Source organism: Falco peregrinus, chromosome 2 (genome assembly GCF_023634155.1).
Source record: "Falco peregrinus isolate bFalPer1 chromosome 2, bFalPer1.pri, whole genome shotgun sequence".
NCBI lineage: Eukaryota > Metazoa > Chordata > Aves > Falconiformes > Falconidae > Falco > Falco peregrinus.
The window spans coordinates 18,236,549-18,259,147 of NC_073722.1; the positions used below are offsets into that span (position 1 = coordinate 18,236,549).

The window sequence follows — 22,599 nt, forward strand, 5'->3', positions numbered from 1 at the left end:
ACTCACAAGTTATTAACTGCCAATCTCTTCAGAAAGTAAATGTACAGTTGATGCTCTGGACATGGTTTAATAGCCTACAAGGGCAACCATTTCTCTGAACAGGAACTAAGGGGATTCTGGCTGTAATATTTAGTTTCTAAGCTTCCTGCCTTCACTGTTTTCTTGAACAGAACAAGTTCAACTAATTGAAATAGCAGACCCACGACAATCCTGTCTCCTCATTACTGAGATTTTTTTAAGTTATTTGTTTCACTGATGATTGAAGAATAAAAGAAAAAAAATGTATTTGTAACATATGTTTATTACATTTTTGGAAGGAGAAAGCAAATAATTTTGCACAGGCAGTTTTATAGATAATTCAGTCTCCCATCTTGGCTTGCTCTGTGTTGACTCTGAGTTCTCCAGCGAGCTACAAATTACATTACCTCCCAGGTTTTACGTCCCAGGGCTCCAATTACAAGAGTGGGCTTTTTCTGGCTTTCACAATTTCCTAGGTTCTTCTGGGATGAAGTGCCCATTCCACGCTGACCCTCCTCAAACAGACTTTTCCACCAGATTTATTAACTCTAATCTAGTTGCCTTTTAGTTTCTATCTGGTGCCTGGAGCATGTGTCTGCTCAGGCACATGTATTTGGTGCTCCCGCAGGAGTAACCAGCACACAACCTGGTCTAAGAGCACACACATTTCGAACATATCAAAGATTTATGCACACAAACACCACATCCACATCTCCTGTAACAAACACCCATAAAAACCTAGGTGTAAAGATCATTACCCTGAAATACTCCCAAGAACACACCTTGCCTGGGGACACGCTGCCACGACAACCATTTCAGCACACCCCCCCACCCCCCACCCCCCCTCCCCACCCCCCACTGAATGCAGTCTAACAGTATCTAAGCTGTCTTATCAGTTTAAAACCACATTAAAGGACAAGGGCATATGCTCACTGTATCTTTCATGACTCATGTTAAACAAGTAAGCAACACTTTTTCAGATTTCTACTTATTCAACACAGAATTTTGATGAAGAGAGAGAGATCTAGAACTGTTCTTGTTCCCAAGATCCCTGCTCCCATCCCCAAACTAGCTTATCAGTGAAGCTCATGCCTTTCTTCCCATTTAGCTCTAACTCTCAGCTGGTCTGAAGCTCCCGAGGAACATAATTACTTTAACATCTAGAATTTATGCTGGATGCGTAAAAAACATATGCAGCATCCGCCACACAGAATTGCCATTTAAAGAAGGCGCAGAAGTGGTTACCACAAAGAATTGCTTTGAGAAGGGCCAGGGACGCCAGGGTAGGATTCATGAGTGTGTCATTTCCCAGAGCAAACATGCATACAGTTTTGGAGGCTTCCCATCTTTTATACATAAAGCCATTCATTTTCCTCCACAAGCAATAACAACTCTCTCACTCCCTGTGTGCTGGCACCTACCCAAAGACAAAAGTGAGCATATCCATGTTATTTTCCAGGAGAAACTGGATTTACAATGCTTCCCTCCTAAGGCTGAGTAACAAAATCCTGCCCAACTACCAGTCATGCACATAAGGTTCAATCACACCCTTTGCAGGGCAAGGCCCACCAGGGGTGGGAATGAAAGGTCACATTGCACCCAGAGCTCAAACCTTCTTGTTCTCTGCAGAAACCAGTGCTACATTTCATAGTCCCAGCCTTAAAACTGCCTGCCCAGACAAGTTTTGGGCCCAGTACAGGGCCTCTTCAAACCACTGCTCGATCACGCACTCAGCTATTTACAACAATGACTTAAAGTTAGCACAGGCAAGGGGAAAAGGCAGTGAATAAGTGTCTCTGAAGGGTATTTGTCTCTCTTTTAATAAATCTTTTAATAAACCTTCAATAAATCTTTTTAGCTCTTCTATAATAAATCTCTTAATGAGTAAGTCTGGGAAGTACAAGGCTCAGCAGACTGGAAAATCCCAGCTTATAGAATGACTTCCTCTCTTCCACACCTTATGGCAAATCCTTCATTGTCCAGGGTACCTAATGCCCTAACTGGTGCTAGGGCTTCACTAGGGCATGGCACCACACACATACATAGTTCTTAAGGACTTCCATATAGTGGTCACATCCTAGTAACTTAGGGTATCCATTTATGCTTAACACACAGCTAGGCTGAAGGAAAGCATTGTGTCACAAAGGAGAGGCTTGCTGCATGCATACTGGGGCGCTGGAAATACTTAAGATCAGATCATTGAATTCCAGGCTTACAACAGGCTTAGCTGGCCTGCATATACCACTGCTATAAGACAACTAAAAGGTATGACTCACAGCCAGAAAAAGTGCTTTTATTTGCCAATTTATTCCTTCCTCAGCCTGGTGACGCCCAAGGACCTTCGCGTTTAATAGAACTGAGTGTTTAAGCGCTAATGGAGAAGGCGTGTCTCTCTGCTCCAAAAGGCTACGCTGGGAACTCACACGTACTGGGGCCACCTGTTCCTTCATGCATGATGAATAAATACCACATGGCTCTAACAGGTATTTCAGTGTTTCTGATAACAAAATTCATGCTGTGCATAATACTATATGAAATAATCTCTAAAGCTGGACGCACATTCACACACAAACCCTAACAGCCTCAAAGGAACAATTCCAGACTGTTACAGAGAGGCAGTTGCGAGGCATGTGCCTTATTCTCCTTGTGGCACAAGTCTGAATCTTTCATTGAATAGAATTAATAAACATGGTATGATAAAATCCCTTAGATTTTTTACTTCTTGAAAGAAAAAAATGTATTAAGTCAAATGATAAAAACACATTCACGTGTATTGTCTTAATAACGCAGCATAAGCTGGGATTATCTGTCCTGTGTAAAAGCTTTTTACTGCTGTGCTTTTACTTTATCAACAAAAAATTGAAGGACTAAGCTACAGAATGCTTTTTTTGCTTGTGTGCCTGCAATACCAGTCACACAAATATCCAAATTCCTGACTGTATTGTAAAACTACTATCTGTACATGTATCAAACAGATATCACAGTTATGAGTGCAAGTATCCCATGAATGCAACTTGGCCCCTAGTCATCAGACAATAAAAATTACAAGGAATTAACTACCCAGCTAGTGATGCTAGTTGAATTTCTCTTTTATTTACTTTCTGAGTTAATGTAAAACCTTCAAACAGCCTGCAAAAATTTCAGCTTTGGGGAAATACAAGTGTCCATTGGGCACTACAGTTTGCAGATACGGACTTACTCTCCTAGAAATGAAAATATCTTTTCATAAACCTAAACTTCCATAGGAAAACCTCCTGTACTACAGCATTAACTGCCTCCACTTGTCAAGAAACATTTGTCTTAGGAGGGATCAAGTTAATGTTTATGTAGCACTGAAGACAAATACATTCTCCCATGCTAGATCTTTAGGCTGCATTCTTACTCCCAGAAATAAAATACTGTTTGGTTACCTGTCTTCTAGGGAGAAGTAACAAGCAGACACAGTTGAAAGGATCTAAACATCACATAATGACCCTAACAATAATTATGCTATGAAGAATATATCGGAGCAGAGGTTTTTCAGCTGCTGTCATGCATTTTTGCTGATCTGAATATCTGGGCTAATAATTATTTAGAAGGTCAAGCCATTTCCTACAGTGCAGTAAGTGAATAAGCGTCCAGGTCAGATGTAGATTGGAGACCCAGACTTTGACATGGCTTGCCAGTGGGTGTGAACTTGGGCTTTATTTGTGTATTGTTTCTGAAAGACTCCTTACATTTGGCTCATTCAACAAAGCATCTGTTAGGTTTCTTTCTGCCTACCTTCTTCCACCAGATTTTAAGACCATGACAGTTCAACAAGGTGAAAAGACCAGCAGACAGCTTGCAGCACCCTTTCTGGGAGCTTGTCCCACAACTCAGAGCTGCACTAGGAACCACTGAAGGCAGTCACGGTGCACAGGTACACAAAACACAGGTGCGTGTTTTGGTTAAGCTTTCTGCTTTTCAGGGCCAAAGTTGAGCAGAATTACATCCGGTTTCATACTACAAAACATACCAGAACACACACAAAACAGAAATAGCACTGTGCCTCTGTTTAGAAAAACTAGGGACTTCCTACAACCTGAACTAAAACTAGGATAGTTTTTACTTTCTGGTTTTAGAATTCTCTTTCAATACAAAATTTCCGTCTTTAATTTTAGAGACTTAAAATGAATAAATGATGCTCTCATGGCTCCCAAGCATGTTCTAACCCCTAAGATAAAGGCATTGCACTCAAACCACAGCCACTATAAGCCATGAATTCATCACAACCATCACACACTCTACACCACCACCAAGAAAGCAATGACATGGTCCAAGCACTTGGAAGAGTATCACCACATGAAGAAGTAGGAGAATAAAACCAGGAAATGACAAACAGAGAGTGGAGAGCCTTAGCAGTAACAAGTTACAAATGAAAACCAAATTTTTCTTACTTTTATCGGGCCAACACAACTTCATTCCAGCAAACATCCACACCCAAAGGAGAAACACAGGTTTTGCTTCCAATGAGCCTGTGCAATCTGAAATGGGACAGGTGCTCCCAATACAGCTGCGGGAGGGCCACTCAGCATCAGAAGGCAGCAGTGTTTGGCCAACACAAGTCAGCTAAAGGGAGCTGGCCAGCCTCCAGGGCTCCTCACCTGCTGATGATGGAGAACTATAGTTGCAAGCCATGTCAACAGCAAATGTCAACACCTCGGCGCCTATATTAACTCTGCTTTTTACGCCCAGTTAATACCACTGAGCGACTCAAACCGCAGCTTCATCTGGTTAATGGTATCAGCAAGGGTTATCTCACTCCAAGGTAAATAGATATAAACCAACTGGCTGTCAGTATTGCCTCCATTAGTGCTCCACCAGCTATGTAAACTGTCCTTTGTGGGCACCTGCTGCTTCCACTGCTTGGCACATACAAGGTGCTTCAGCAGGGAAAGCCTGAAAACACAAGTAGATCCACAAGGGCTGCACAAGTGGGTAGCTGTCGACAGTAAGCTTCAGCAACAGCATGAAGGCAATTTAAATGAGATTCATGACAATTGCACACACTGCAGGAGAAAAGCTGAGAACCCCACGGCCACCAGTGGCGATGGTTTGGCTGCACTGATGTTCCCTCCCAGCAAAAAATTAAGGGCAAGGGGAAGAAGGTGCAAGACAAGCAGCTGGCCCAGGGCCACCATCCCAGGCAGCAGGGGACACTGACAGAGGGGAGCCAAAAGGCAGCACCACAAGGGACAGCATCCCCAGCCAGCTCCTGCTGGATTGCAGCGAGAGCAAGGCCTCCCTGCTTGTGGGACTGGAGATTGAGAACAACAGTTTATTGACCTGCATGTTTTGTTCATCCAGTATCCACCAGCAATCACTTCAAGGAAAAAAGGATGCTCCCAGGATCCATATTTCACCAACTAAGCATTGACTCCAACATTCATGAGTGCTGAGAACAGAAGCACGTTCATCTACCAAAGATTTCATCACCATTTTTCTCCCAAACCTTGAGCAATCTTGTTTCCTAGGCAGTACAGATCAGGAAGAGGGAAGATCTTGAAGCCTTCCCTTTAATTGCTAGCCCTTATCCACCAGGACACTTCCCCCATTGAAACAGTGTCCTCCTCACTTGGTCCCTCGAGAAAGCAGCTTCTGAAGATGACCAAGATCTTAAGAGTACTGTAAAAACTCAGAGTGCCACCACATAATTTATTGCCTTTGCTTCTCAGAAGCTACAAATACTCCCAAATTTTCTTCCCTCTGGTTCCCAGAACAAATCTGCTGAAAAGCATACAGAATGTCTGAGACATCAGATTGATGTTGGCTGCCTGCTATTCTTGGAAACACCTTTGCCTACAGTCTCCCAGTTACTCCATCAGTAATGAAGTGAATCTAATCACTCTGCCATGAATCATGGAGCTGATGGGCTATATTAGCTAGGAAGTACCAGGGAGCAGCTGTTTATTTTAGTGCTATTTGAAGTCATTAAGTAGCTATACCACTAAATCTTCTGAGAGGGGGAAAAAAACAAAAAACAAAAAACCCCACTCAGCTCAGAATGGGAAGTGTTTGTACATTAATGCCCTTTTCTTTTTTCTTCTGCTTTCTGCCATTAAAGAAATTTAAAAGTTCATCTTTGGCTGAGCCTCATGAGACATACTGATACAATTTCGTAACGTGCAGAACACTGTCAAACATGCTGGCTTGTTAAAGGACAGAGCAAGAATATCTGTATTTCCATATTAACTTCCCTGTAAATTTTCAGCAGCATCAAGAGAAAACCTGAAACCCCCTCCCCCCACCCCCGAAACACAAATACTCCCCCCCAAGCCAGACTGTTGTCAGATTTTGGGTACAGGTAAAAAAGGTGAAGATTAGCTACACTTGAGCTTTGAAGTGGTATTTCTAGAACTAACAAATACTTTATAAAGATGAAACTACACTTGCTTGCTCATTTTAAAATATGGTACTCTTCTATCTAATAATTATTATGTAAAAATCTTATCTTTTAGGGGAAAAAAGTATCCTTGGTATGGAATAAAAATCTTACGCTAGGTACAACACTGAATTGTTAGGTATGTATAGTTTACAGGCAAAAGAGCTTCCCAGGAGGAGGCTTGTGTAGAAGATGGAGGCAGGAGTGGAAGAGTTCCGGTGTTGCACGGTTTGTTTGAAGTTTCTCAAAACCACCACCATGCAGATGGATTTTATCAACACTAGGCACAAATTCTGGCCTCACAAAGGAGAAAGTTGTTTGTTTTTTAAACATCCTCATGTATATGAATAAACAATACCAAGTATACATACATACTTGTATTTATACACACACATACCCCTGCTGAGTATAAACATACCCTGTAGATCCTTTCATTATTAAAACTGTGTTGCTTATCACTTAAATAGGACTTGATATTTGCAAACATTGTTCCAAGTCAATTCAGATAATCAACTTCTAGCTAGTGAAAGTCAAATTCTTGATGCTGTTCTTATTTAAAGGTCAATGCATTTCAGAGGTAACTCAGCCTCACAGTCATCCTCTTTTTTTTCTTACAATAATAAATTATAGGCAAGGAAGAGCTTAGAGGGCATGACTGTGTGTGTTTCTCCTTACTCTTTTCTTGTAGTTCTATAATGCAATAAGATTCACACACAACAACTGACAAACTTTCAATAGTATTACTTGATTTTCCACTTGAGAACATACTTTCAGAGCTGTGGTATATCTTATTACATATACACATTTGGATGCAAACTGGAACAGACTTCCTGACCACAGGTGGTTATCCAATTCCTTGCAATGACTTGACATACACACACCCCACACCCCCCCCAAAAAAAATAATCACATGGAGCAACAGGGAAGAGAGGATGTTTAAAACATAGCTATTACGGCTAAACTCAAATCTGGTACTTAACAGTTTTGTACCTAAAATGCTCTTTCCCATTTCAATGTATTAAGGTACTTTCTATACTGTTATAATTTGGCTGCAGTCTTGTTTATATTGAAGTTGCTGAGAATTCTGCCACTGGGATCGGGAGTCACATGTAAAATTCTAAGTGGTGATTTGCCAGACAGACATCATTAAATGTTTCCGATAGATCCAAAAAAAGAGATAGTACATTGTAAGATTTTTCAAGTATTTGGGAGCGTGCTTCTTGCGAATTATTGGAATCAGTGAGCCAGTCACAAGTAGGATCAACAAACGAGCATCTGACTAAGTTACATCCCTTCTGCATTAATGAAACCATATGTTTTAGTTGTAACATTGCCTCTTATATAAATATTAAAATACTGCCAACTGAAGATAAGAATATGCAGGCTACATACTCTCTCACAAGGTGCTACAGCACTGAACCGTTCTGTGACAGGATTCTAATTTGTTACAAATTTTGGTTCCTTTCTGGAACAAATTTATTTCTATAATAATATGCAGAAGAGCTTTGCAGTACTGATAAAAATGTAGATTCATCTCCACTGAAAAGTCAGTTTTGCCAAACATTTTGATCATTTTGAAAGATGAGGTGTAGCAGCACAGACCAACACTGCGGCAGCTTCTCAGATGATAAATACTGACTTTCCAAAATGAACCCCTATACATCTGTCCACTTATTATGGAACTACACGTAAAGAGGTAGTTCAAAGACCAGAAAGGTGTCACAGCTTGGTCTTCACATTCACTGAAGTTATTCCTACCCCTCTGCAGCCTGAAGCTGGAGACAACCAGGGAATTTCAAGTCAAGATCACCTTTTATTCTGAGTGCATACATTTCTTTAGCCCAGGCAGTACCCAGTGCAAACTTTTTGTTTGTTTTAAACACAGTATTATTGACATTGCAAATACATCAGAGAATGAGAAGATAGCTCCAAGATGACGCTGTGCCAGGACCTGGCATCTCAGGCTGCAAGCTGAGCCCAGTGCCTGGAGTCCCCAAAGAATTAGTATTCTGCCTCCAAGTCTACCATCCACTCTTCTTATTTTTAATTAATATTTAGCAGTAAGTTTCAAGTAAATTGCAATGCTATCTACCCCACTGAACACAGGATCGAGTACTGCCCATCAGAGCGCACAGGGGAAGTGGCAGCCGGAGCTTCTCCTGACAAGCCAGTGTCTGCACCCGTGGAGCTCTCCTCTCTGAGGCTGTGTATCTGGAGGGAAACTTTCCCACTCCAAGTTTCCGTTTCTGCTTTGCATTCTCTATTACAAATTAAACTTGTCTGTGCAGCAGGGTCAGTGAGAGTCAGGCCCGAATACAACATTGTCCAATTTTCCTAAGACAGTATTATCAACCAGAACATTAAAACAAGAAAATAACAAACCCAAAACCTACAAGTAGTCCACTGTACAACATTTGCATAAGATGATTAAATTAACCTCTGTTTAAGAATTATGGTTCTTTTCTTTACATCACATGGGTGAAATACTAGTTAGACTAGTATCTGGAACATTTTACCCTAACCACCGAATATTTAAATGTTTAATAGCGGAACAGGAAAACAACAATAATTAAAAAAAAATCTTCATAGATGCCCAGAGGCCATTTGGGGCCAGACTTTCAAGTATTCCCAGAGTTACACAGAGATTAAGGTCAAGTGTCACGACAAACATTTGACATTCAGCAATCTTTAGTGACTGTGTGGGTGCACTTCCCTTCAAAAAGAAGAGTGAATCATCCCTCTTCAACATAAGCTAGTTTTGAAACATGTCAATACAAGGTGGAACATTTAATTCTTATTTATTATTAAAAATGTATTCAGGAAAGGCTTTTCTGAAATAGGTGCATGTGTCAAAACACATCCTAGGTAAACAATCTATATTCACATAATACAATCAGTCACAGAAATGCTGTAACCACCAGTGTGCAGCATCTCTCTTGTGCACGCATGCTTCTGCGCAAAACGGTGAGCCTAGCTTTTTCCCAGCCCTAACAGAAAGATTATAGCAACGAGTTAGCAGCAGTGCTTCAGGTCTGAGAATAGGTATTCCTAATCTAGTCAAAAATACCATTTCAAAGTTACACTTTACCCTTTTAAAAGCCTGCAGGTGATTGCTGTGACCCTCACAGGCACCACTGCACCTTGTCTTGCTAGCCTGCACCATGCCAGGGCTCACAGCGGTAAGCAGGCCACCGCCAGTTCCAGAATGAAGCCACGTTAGTGCTAAGCAGAAGACCAGAAGCCTAGAGCACTCTGCATTTGTCAGAGAATTTGCTTCTGGAGATATTTCACAGAATGGCTGCTCTGACATGGCTGGGAGCTGAGAAACCTCCAGGATCTCCTAGGGAGACCTAGATATAGAAAGTCCTACAAGACACAGATGTAGAAAGTAATGGAAAACTCTGTTTCGGCACAGCAACTTCTGCACCATGAGCCAGGGTTGGTTTCATTCCCACTGCTGGTCATTAGCCTGAATTCTATGACAATTATGAAGCACTGTTTATGTTACTATTTGGAAGCCTCCATGCTCTTCTGCACTCATCTTCCAAGCAGAGGAGGAGGTAGAAGAGCTGCACGTTGAGGCTGAGAGCAATTTCAGACTATCTGTTGAGCAGCAACATGAGCAAGACGACCCCCTTAAGAAAACACTGCTTGTCAGAACACGTTGCAGTTGGAAAGAAAATCTCAAGTGTATTGTACTTCAGGTGAATTTTTCTGACATCGTAGCATTAAAGCTCATTTTCACATATCTAAGAGCCTTCTAAGGATGGGAAAGGACTGTTCCCTAGAGAGGAGATACAGGCTATTCAATTTTAGAAACAACAGTTACTTTCCAAGTGGATGCAAGGGATGATTTCAATTTGTGACAACACAGCATGAAGATCGTACATAGTTTTCCACTTGACTACTATTCACAATACAACAGATATTTCAGCCTATAAATAATTCTAATTAATTTAGCAGTTTTATAGCATTTATATGTATGCTTTTCAAGAATCCACTTTAATACAATCTGATTCTCTAATTTTTTTCTTAGTACGTTTTTTAATTCTTGTATTTATTTTCCATTAACTACTTCCATCTGCTAGATGGCTGAACTACTGGCACCTTCCAGAGGCTTTTTCTGATTACCTTGATTTTTTCTTGTACATAGAGATTAATTGGTGTTTATACCTGTTGTCTGCCAACACTTCCTGAAAATTCAGTCTAGCAGCCAGAACCGAGCTTTTTTCTTAAACCCTAGCTGTACATCACACAAAATGGTTACAGCAGCTCCTCTACTACCTCAAATGCTCTCAAATTTTCAAGCAGCCCTGAGCAACAAGACACCTACATCACTAAGTTATTCTTTGTAATTGCACGGTAGCATAGAGAGTGTTTTGGAATATAACTGCCTACCAGGAAAGCAACTGGAAAGCTTTTTATATAAATCAAGCAAGGAGAAACGGAGCAGCCTACTGAAACTTAAAACTTACATTTGTATATGAAAACTTCTTCCTTGCACAAATCAGTGGGGTTTTTTATTTCAAAATAATTTGTAATTTAAATGCAAATTGAAGAAACTGTTTACATATTTACTTTCTCTTCTTGTAAATATATATATTAATTGAAGACACATTTTAATGCCTGTTGAGAGGCAAAACAATCTATCCTCAAGTATACATTCACCTGCTGCCTGTCATAACTTGTTGGCTTTGAGATTATACTAGTGGGAAATTCTATTAAGCATTCATTGCCATTACTTTCTTGCCAGTTTTGCTTCCAAGGCTTGATACAACATCTGAGGATACCCATGAAAACCCTCCATCTGTTCATACTTGATACTCAATTGAGACTTTTTAATGGGATGATTCACCTTGGTAGGTAAACTGCTGGAAGAGGCAAGACACACGAAGTTTTACACAGCTTAATACATGCGATTGAACCCTCCTTTCTTTCCAGCACACAGCATCATGGTTTTGTTTTGGCTACCAAAAGACACGTTTCTGTGCCTCTGTCAGCTGGGCATTACTCACAGCTCAGACTACAGAACAAAAAAGTCAGTATCAAAATCACAGTCAGCATCCTATGCTGGTTCTGCCAGCTTCATGACTTGATCATTTCAACTTACTAAATTTAACGTCTCTCTGGAGTTTCTCTACCGGCTTCCCGAAAAGATTATCATTGCTTATGTTTAATTTCTGAACATAAAATAGTCACAGGGGGGGAAATGACAATAATAAAAGTCAAGAATAGGGCTCTGCTGAGAAACATGCAGTCATTACCTGCTGGATAGATTAAAACTGAATTCCCCAGCCTGAAAGTCAAGGCTTGGCTCAATTCTTCCAAGTCATCATACACACAACTACGGGACTTCTCATAATTTGTTAGCAAGTTAACTACATTGCTGGGAAAAGTTTAAATTGAATTACACAGAGGCCAAACTGTCCTCACTTACAATGAAGAAAATGCAGGATGACTTCAATTCACTTGGACACTGTAAATAAATCTAAATACAAAACTTTCAACTTTGAAGAAGAGATCTGTATCTGAATGAGGCAGAGTAAGTTGAGTAGTACATACGCACTCTAACTACGTACACCAGCAAATAAAGGTGAGGTGACAGAATACCACATTCTTCGCTCACATGAGACATTGAGTGAATTAAGTAGTCTGGATTACCCAATACAGAAACAAAAATAGAGCAGGAAAATGTTGTTTGGCTTCCATCAAAGTTATCTCAACAGATCCAACCACTTGTCTTCAGCCCACTCAAAATTACTGATATGAAAAATACATAGAAATCCAACCTTTTCTTCAAAACATCATCCTACCGCACTGTCCAGACAAACAAACAAACTGCTATGGTCATCATACCCATTTTCCCAAAATATTTTTTTTGTCCAAGCAGAGAATTTTACTCCTCAAAAAATATCATCTATAAAGCAGTAAGTCGTCTTGCCATGAGCTGCCAGAACTGGTAACAGGCACAAAAAGTGCAAATTTCCAGACAAGAGATGAATGGAGAGCAAAACACAGCTGTGACTGTGTGATGGTACCTACTCGCCATACCCACCACGCGTCAAGTCACTCCACTAGCTCTGCTTCATACGTCTACGTCAAGATTGGGAGCATCCTTAATATGGGCTAAGGCTTAGAGCATCCCATGCAAACCTGAAAAGTCCAGCTTGCTTAACAGCAACAGGAAAGGCTGACTGGGGTGTACAACAGCCTGCTGTCGAAAAGTGCATTAGCAGGCTGATGATGGAAGGAGCCAGCATGACGACAACCCTGCTGAAGGTGGGTAGCTTTCCAGGCTTACCTGGCCAGGGGTGCCCTAAAACAGCTCCCCACGACTGCTGTGGCCACCAAAACGGGAGGCTGCAGAGGGCAGCACTGCCGTGCACTTGACTTGCATTACCCAGCACAGTGTATCATAGGCAATACAAATGAAACATTAACTATATGAACCTCATGGTTGCATGGATCAAAAAATTTCCTTGATTTTAACGTCTCTCTGAATAAACAGTGGACTTTTAACGGTATCAGACTTTGTATATGCTGACACTGTAACTGGCCCTTGATAATGAAAGCTAGGAAAACACCCTTTGCAGTCCTGCCCACACGCCTCCACTGCGAGACTTTCAGGAGCACGGTATTTCACGAGGCTGCATGAAGGCTTTGGTCGGTAAGATCAGGGTGGTTTACAGAGGCTAACTGTGACGTGGAGCAGCAAGGACAAGAGCAGCATTGCCAACTGTCAGAGACCACAGCAAGGGCAGAAAGACAGCTAGTTCCAGGTCAGGAAGATGGAGAGAGGAAGCAAAGGCTCATCAGGGACGAAAAGGGAATTGCAATTCTTTCCCTTAGCAGGAAAAAAAGAGCTGGAAAAAGTCACTGAGTACAGGAACAGCCAAAGGCCTGGCTACAATACCACTATTTGCTGCCACAGGATACAAAATCTGAAGTAAATTGGAAGCAGCCACAAACAAGCGGTGCTCTCAGCTAATTGCCTGGCACTGTATCAGGGCAGAGTTCAGCCTATTTACAAGGTCTTTACATTCAAAAGGTCTTTATATACTACTTCATCACCCACCTCAGCAGAAGGAACAAACGGATTTAGAGGAGCTGATCTGTGAGTACTTAGATTAATTTTAAGGTTGGACAAACTATTTAATAGGCCTGTTTAGTAGCAGAAATTAGGAGAGGAGTTCTTTGTTAAACTGCAGAACAAAATATTGTTGTGGAGCACAGAGGTCAGACATCACTGCCTCAGATGCACAAAAATCCAGCTTCGATTTAAATGTCATTTTGTTTAAGAGCTGGTCGAGATTATAGAGTTAAGTATATAAATTAGCAAAGCGACCACTAAAAGAACTGCCATACACTCCACATATCATTGATCTAATCACCAATTTACAAAAAACATTTTTGACATTACTGTTAAAGAGAACAAGGATTCTACTAAGCAGAAGCACTGCACAAAACCTTAATACTTTTCTTTGCAGTAAGTTACACCACTGAAAGAGGCAAGGGCAAAATGAAGAGCTAAGCACAGTATTTAATCTTCACCTATTCTCTTCAAAAACAGAAGCAAGTTAAGTACAACAGACCTCCAAGGATGTACTCCAGCTACATCAAGGCTGAAACCATCCGAATGCTTTTGGGAGGGATTTTAGTTGGACTCTGAACTGTATAAATTACCTGCTTTAGTAAATAACAGTATTAATATTACAATAATAATCAAAAAGCATCGAGGCATACAGATGGTGACCAAGTAAAATTACAGGTTTGGGTTCAAATTAGTTCAAGTAACTCAGCAGCATTACCTTTGTCTCAATTTCATTTATAGACTAAGAAGCACAAAACACCTTAGGAAAAACACCGTGCATTGCTGCCTCTATTCCAGACACAGGGACTCGAGCAAGGGCTAACAAATTTTGAGGGAATATCACACATGGTATCCAGCACTAGTAATTATTAAATGTGCATCTCCGCATGATAGATCGTATCTTTTCACACAGCAATTTAAGCTGTTGAGTTATGGTATCATCAGGCAAACACTTAATTACTATGGAATAAAAGCCTTATTAAATCTCTTCCCAGCCTCATAAGCAACAAGGCAACTTATGAATGTGACTGAATCTTCAGGGCATTTCCAGGGGAGTATTCTCTGTCTATTTACTTAAATAACATGTTGTTATGTAGTTGATGCTGTTAAAACAGAAAAGGAATTTAAGGAAAGCTGATGCATTTAAAAAAAAATAGCTACAGGTCCAACAGTACTGAATGATACTCCAAGAACGTAAACCTCTATTATCCCAGTTCTGATGCTGACACTCTCTGCCAAACATACCTGAATTGTGGTTTTATCACTAGATAAATAGAAGTCCAAGAGATCAAAAGCACTTTTAAGTGGAAAATTACTTTCACACTTCTCCCATCATCTGCATGTGTGGACAAAACTATATTCAAAACATAATAAATCACCATATACACATACACCTATTACAGCACCTCCTTTAAGAGAGTCCACTTCTCCACAAATCTATATGGCTTTAAAAAAACTGACATGTAAAAAGCCTTTGGGGATTCTTTAAATGGGTTTTAGTGCACTGAAGTCTAACTCACCTTTGACAAGGCTTTTAAACTCCAAATATGCATTTGGAGTCAACAAAGCAATTACAGCATTTTAAAAATTTACAAAGATTAATAATATGGAACCACAATAAATTGATTTGCAACCATTTGTGGCAAAATACTACTCTTCAATTCGTATGAATTGCCTCTACAGATACCCAGAAACAACAAATCTCTGGAGAGAAGACGTGCCTGTCCATGGGCCCAGCTTCTGCTATAATGACAACTTTCTCAATCAGCACTGCAGACTCTCCTACAGGCCCATGCTGCTGATCTCTGGCTGCTTTCCAGGAAGGACTCCTCAGTGCTCTAATTGTGTGTGGTGCACCATTTCACATGTTCACAATACATTTTTATTTTTAATTAAAGCAGAATTATGTAAGACACACCTTAATGCGATTTTTCCAAAACAGAACAGATGGAAGCTAAACATGCTTTTATCCATCACAAGACTATAACAAACTACAGGCTGCTCTCCCTGCCTGGATTCTCCTTGGCCATTTTGGAAGTGCTCCTCTGCAATATTGCAGATGGAAAGACAGCACACACATGCACGCATGCCTTGAGCAAACGAGCTTTATGCTATGACTATTCATTTGCCTTTACCATAGCTTAACTTGACTTTCCATTGATAAGGAAGTAACAAAGGTATGGCCCAAATTATTTCACATTCCCCCAACAGAAACAATCTCTTTTATATACCTTTTTAGTAGCCTACCATTTAATTACATTATGCATTCTTAGCTCCAACCACTATTGTCTCTCATACCTTGATTTCACTGTTTGGCTTCCCTGCTCCTTAAGTACTTCCATCTCTGTGCCATTTTATTCCCGTAGCTGACATGTTAGTATTTTGCTCTGTAAGCAAAAGGTGTACCTGGGTGGTTTAGGCAGTTTATCTGAAATTTTTCCTTAAGCCTTTGATTTCTTCTCTGTCCCTAGAAAATTAGGTCCACACTTAGAGATGACAGGAAGCCTAACACAAACTGAAAGGCGTGAGGCTGCAGATGCCCTGTCCTTCTGAAGGAAATCAGCCCCTGGTGTAGCTAATCTTGTTTGGGGCTGTTTACCCAAGTTCAGCAAGGTCTCCACTGAGCCAGCTCATTCTCTCATCAGCCTGTGTAAGCCTCCTGTTATTACCCCTCTAACGTTACTAAGAGCTTTATTGGTGTTATTGTCCTGGACAGGCACATTATTCCACCATGGTTTGGGAGCCTTGCATGCCCCATGGGCAAGAAGGACCCACTCACTCCTGGCGTAGGTGTCCTTTCACAGCAAGAGCAGAGAGGCACGGGGTGTCTGAGGCACCCCCCATCTCTCTCCCCCAGCACTTGCACTACTGCAGCATGCAAGGCACAAACACAGTTGCTATTTTACCACCACGTCCCTCCCTGCTCCTATCTCTTACTGAAGACAGCAGCCTAGTGGGCACGCTGCCAACGCCTTACGCCAAGGTCGAGGACAATAACGTGCTGTGTGCCCTCGTGGTTGAGTTGTGCCAAATGGTAGCAGATGGTGTCTCCTCCCCCAAGACCCTGTAGCTGCAGCGATGCAGTTGGCAAGCCACAAAGATCACCCTTCCCTGGGTGTTTTCCTCCTCCCTCCTCCATGTTGGCATGCAGCAGTCTGGCTGACAAGGCTGTCACATTTTCCAAGATCGCCCTGAAAGAAGCCCTTTAGGGAGCGGATCCTCCTGCCAGCCTTGGCTGCACACAGCCAGTGCGTGGATAAACGAGCAGGCTGCCCTGGACATGCACCACCCACAACCCACACTACAGAGCGGGAGTGTCGGCTGCTGCATACAGCTTGTTTGAACCCAGAGCAGCAGTCCTGCTCCCACAGAAGAGACTGTTTGGTCTGCAGCAGAAGTCTACATAATACCATCAAGCACTGCTCTTTGACATTATTCCTTCATTAATCATCAGCTAAATTGTAGACCAGCTTCATTAAGACCTGACAGCCAACCTTGCACTTGTAGTTTGAAGCAGTCTCTTCAATAACATACATTAATCACATGTTCCTCCTTTCTATTTCTTCCTGAAAATAAAAGCTAACCACTCGCTGAAGTTACGAATATAGTGGGGATCTGAAATACAGCACAGAAGATCAAGATTTCACAACCAGGTATGCCTATTAGCTTTATAAAAGACATACCATTTAATTAGCAGAGATCTCCATCTCCAGAGGTAGCAGTACAAGCTAGGCCTCCATGAGGAGAGATGAGACAATGTCACCCTGGGCAAAGCCATTACATCCCACAGAAAGGTTTTCCTTTTCTGTCAAACAGGAGTGAGGCTAACCCAGCTTTTACCATGCTGAATAACAAAACAGCACTATGTACTAGTATATAACTGAAAAACTGGCAAATATGAGGTAGAAATTCTGCTTTTAAGCCTTAAATTTGACACCTGTGCTGAAGAAACAAAGACAAGCGAGGTCGTCACACTCACTATAGGCTTAAAAAGTTTTGTCCCACTCCTCTAATACGAGGCTGAAAAAGAAGAGAGATGACACTTTATTTTAAATAAGGATCAATGTTCCTCTAGCACCAGTAATGGGAAAAGGAGGAAGATGAAAGAGCCTGCAGAAGGACTGGATGAAGAGCAAAGGATTTGTGAGCATCTTAACACCCACGGCAGGGCAGAGGATTAGGTCAGGCAGCAACACCCAAGCACATGAGAAAACACAAAGCATATCTGCCTTAAGATGTATAAACTTTAGGAAAATAATCCAATTTCTACTCAGATGACCTAGGCACTAGCAAGTACCTTATTTTGAGGATGTTTGGCTAAACCACCCTTTTACCCAAACACAGCCTGCTTTTCTCACTACTTTCAGAGATGAGAGGGCTACACTGCCTGTGTATTTTTGCCTCCCACATCAGGGGCAGCAGCTCTGTGGTGCACCAAGGAGGTGAGATCTGCCTTCAAACTCAACAACCAGCTTTCCAGATAGCTTCAGGCAAGTCACCTAGTCTCTTGTCTTTCCTGCCGTTTTAAGTGGGATACCACCAGCGATTTGACAAAGGAGGTATATGCATTTTCATTTATTTACTTTTCATATCTGCAGAGGTTCTTGATGAAAATGGCAACGAGCATGGGAATTTCACTGTTATTACTGCAGAAGACTGGCAGACATCTGTACTACAGAACACCCCACCAGATGTTGATATCTTCAATGTCTATACTTTGGAGCATCCCTCCATAATATTTGTCTCACTTCTTCCTACAATGCTATTGTCATTACTTAGTGTATTCAAATACAGATCATCTTTTAACAAATGAAATACAGAAAAGGCACACAGGTAACTGTAATAAAAACATTATCGTCTTATCGTAAAAATTTGCATGTTGACTAAAGCTGATGGATCCTCATTTCTGTGAGCAAACAGCAAAGTAATCATTATCACAATTGATCAAAATAATGCCAGTGATGTGGATATTTATGAAAATCTTTTCTCAAAGAGCTTGACTTACCACTGCCTCTGTAGTGTCCCACTACCGTCTTCCCAATTCACACAATTTGTTTGGGAATCTAAGTTTGAAGCTGTGCTTCATGATGTGCCAAGGATACTGCTGGCATGTAACAAGCTAAAAACTGAAGCCCTGAACGGGGTATCCAACACAGAGGTGAAACTATTACTTCGTCGGACTTTTTGATGTCGCCACTAGAGGGACATACCACGAAACTAAAAATCATGAAGCTGGTAGCTGTCAAAGATGCCGTTCAGACCTGCTATTGTAGTTAGGAAGATAAAAGTCATTTTGTTTCTTTTGAGACAAAGTTTGTATTTACACACCAGAGAACGCCCGAAGTATCAACACACGTGATTTTGTATTCACAAATAAAACGGTGTGTCCATGGCATACAGTTAACGGACGCAACACAGACATTGCTGAAGACCTGCTGTAGCTTCTCAACTCTTCAAGCCATACAGTTAGGGTGTGATTCACCTTCAGCCCCACCGAGTCTGCACTATTAAAGTTCAGGACATTCCTCACACCTTAACATAACACTGGGAAAAAGCCAATATTGCCCCCCACAATTTGGTCCCCAAATTACTATAAAAAATTGTCAGAGCAACAAGCTCCAATTACCTTCCTCACTTCCCGCAGACCACCTGGCTTCGTGGCAACTCTCTCTGCATGTCTGGCACTACCTAAGCCATTTGCTAACATTGATGTTGATTGTCAAGCTCCAGTGCCAGCTGCAGTGCTGAGGCAGAGGAAAAAAAACACCTCATCATTGCTGTGATTACAACTGGTGGCATTTAAAAGAGGGTGGGAATAAACAGAGTCCCCAACTATAATTTTCATGACATAAGCTACATCCTCACTAAGAGCAAATCTGGCGTACATGTATGCTGATAGTGGAAGATGTTCATGACAAATTTGAACTGTTTGCTTTCATGCCACCTAAGTTTTTAAAGATGCCAGTGCCACTATGTTCCAAACTCTTCTGTGTAGTAGATAACACCACTGGGTCACACAGCGAAGCTCATCCAAACATACCATATTGTTAACTTAACCAATGGAGGAAATACACACCAGAACACATGCACCATGTGTTAAGCGGGGCCAATAAAAGCAGTCTGCTTCTGAATTAAAAGACAAGTGAAAAATAACTTTTTAACTTCAGCTTTATGTACCATGCTTGAGTAATGGCAAAGGCAGGTAAAGAAACTGAGCTCATTCCAAATTTTATAGACTCTGTGCAGTCTTCTGCCACATGAAATTAATGCCACCTAGAACAGATGGTTGAAAAGTAAGTAGAGTTACTTTACAGGAAAGAAAATGAAAGCTACAAGTGTTCAGGAGTTTTCAGAAGTGCTTCATCTGTAACCTATCTTCAAAACAGACCCTAACTAGTAAATAGTATTCAAAAAGCAGGCAACATTACTACTACTTCAATATAAATACACACACTTTTAACCTATAATCTGTACTCAATTCACAAAGATAGAAGAGATCCAAGAGAGCAGCGTTTATATATGAAAATTTGTGATAGCTTTTGTTTCACTGACTTCAAAGTTACATACCCAAGCCCTACGAGTGATCTAGGTAACCTGTTTATTCTGCATATGCTGCATACCTCAAAGACAACATTTAGAAAGGGCTCTTTTTTAATTCTTACATAGTTCTTGCATCTAGATTTAATTCCTTGAGCTTTAAAATCAGATGGCCTTCACTGCTATGATTTCTATTAATTTTAGGCAGAAAAAATACCCATGAATGAATATTTCTATAAATATAGCAATGATGTTTAAATCAGCTATTGCAGGCTCTTCTCTGCTAGATACAAGTGCTGGAATTCTACCAGAAAAGGGACCGCATCTTCTGAATGGGAAAAGGTGCCCCATCTCCCCTTGCAAGATAAACAAGATATTTTTTGGTAGTTCTTTGGCAGCCCAAGACTGAGTCACACCAATCTTGATCTTTAAACAGATGTGATATCATGAGGGGATCTTCCACATGAAAGAGAGGAAGTAAAACTATTCATATCACTCCGCAATATGTGTCACAGTCCTGGTCTTGCCTGTTCCCCAGACCCACAGTATAAAGGTTATAAAAACTTCTTGTGAGCTATCACTAGTTCAGATTTACATTTCCTTACCACCATTAATTCACAAGGCTTATACCTCTCACAGGGATGCAGGTATCATCTCAACTAAACATGGGAGGACATAAAAGCACAGAGATAGTAGTTGGTCCAATATCATGGAAGGAGTCACTGCTGGAACTGGAACAGAAAGCAGGTATCCTGAACTTGGTGCCTTCTCCCGGTGTTGTTCAGTAGCCATGATAACAAAGGCACAAAAAACATGGTTAAGAGGAATATTACGTGCATTGACCTGTAGGGCACGGAGCTTGAAATTAGTAGATTTTATGGTGCCGGCACAATAGCTTGGTGGCATGACCTGTCATCTCATCTGTAGAACTGGGGATGATTTGGATTTTGCTTTTCTAAAAACTGTGAAGGAGGCAAACCTATTATTGGCATGTCAGATATTTGCGCATCACAAGAACTGATGCTTGAGATGGAAAAGAGTTCATTCCCACTGAGCCCTCACCATTAACCTTGTGAGAAACAAGCAGCAAAGCTTCAGCTGGCTTCATTTCTCCGGCTCTCTGACTCCATGCATTTCCAAAGGTCACTTAAAAAAAAGCAGTTTAGAGTTGTTACAGCTTCCTTTGAAGGACGAGAACAGACAGTGTGCGAATGTGTCCACACACAGAGAGGTGGCTCCCTACCAAATACATTTTTGAGAAATCACTGTGTTAATAAGGACGGCCATGTGTTCAGGAGATCTTCAATAGGAAACAAGCAGCACTCAAAGCTGCTTTAGCACACTATGCCATTACATGGAGATATCTGTGCACGGAAAGGCTGGTGCCCATTTGATTAAACAGGCTGCCTGCTCCCTCCAGAAAATATCAGAGGTACAATTAGTTCAGCCGGCAATATCAGCAATGCCCTTGAGGTCCTGTGCTCCTGACAGCTAATGAAGAGGCACTGCTGGCTGTCAGCATGTGCAGAGGGAGGCATTCATCTTTGTGGCAGCACCAATTAAATCCACCAGGGTCACACCAGGAGGAAATAGGAATTCAGTGCAGGGAACAAGTCAAAGCAGCTGACTGGTTTAACTGTTCATTTTTGGGTGTTATATCATGGAGAAAAGGGAATCAATCTTGTGCTAGCCATGCTGATGGTGAAGGGAGTACAGAGCATCTGCATGACAGCAAAGGTAGAAACAGTGCTCTGGCGTGAGCATATGCACACTATGGAAAGGCATTTTTCGCAGGAGGGCAGGAAACATTTTAATACATAATTTTCCCCTAAAGTCAAAAGAAGGGAATTTGCTTAGTGCAATGTGTTCCTAACACTCTGCTGAGCCTTCAAGGAAAGATACTTGTCCAACATGTGGGTGTACCCTCACCGTGGACATGGCAGTTTTTCACAAGGTTACATCCTTACAGAAAACAAACTGGTCAACTTCAAAATAAAAGGGTCCAAAGCCTTCTAAAATATTTCCATCTCAAGACATCCTATACCAGTCACAGTCAACCACCTACACCAGTCACAGTCAAACACGCCAGCTAATCACCTTCCCCCTTTGGTGCCTCACTGTAGAGTCTTACCTTTCCCAAGTCCTGCTGTCATATGACTTCTAAGACTGCAAAGTACTGATGTCAGAAGAGAAGAATATTGGAATAAAAGCTACAGTACTTGGCATCCAGCCTGTTAAAGGTACACGGGAAACAATGTAGATACAAACAAAAGTGCTTGTTTAGCCAAAAAAGTTTTATCTGTAATTCTGTTTTGTCTTACTTGTGTCCCTTAGGGAAAACACACAAATGAACTTGCCACAACCACATTTTCCAGGCCTTCATGGATCCTTAATTAAAAACACTGTCAACCAGTAGGTGAAAAGAATTATCACCTAGTGTGGCCTTCCCATTTCAATTGTCTGAGAACTCATGGCAAAAGTCTCAAAGGACTTTATCTACTAAGCACTGCATATGAACATGGAACCAAAGAGTTTTTAATAACTTTACAAC

General features: G+C 41.2%; 1 protein-coding gene across 6 annotated transcripts in view; it reads right to left on the reverse strand.

Moving 5' to 3' along the window:
- The window catches only part of ARHGAP24 (Rho GTPase activating protein 24), a 225,652-nt gene that overhangs the window by 111,084 nt on the left and 91,969 nt on the right, over positions 1–22,599 (reverse strand). Inside the window, exon 1 of one of the 6 annotated variants that reach the window (XM_055794535.1) lies at positions 19,138–19,219. The exons of 4 other annotated variants lie outside the window; for them this stretch is intronic. The gene's annotated coding sequence lies outside the window, so the exon portion shown is untranslated. Of the gene's footprint in view, positions 1–18,516; positions 18,651–19,137; positions 19,220–22,599 lie in introns of those variants that run through there. One more of the 6 variants, XM_055794534.1, reaches the window with a different exon arrangement.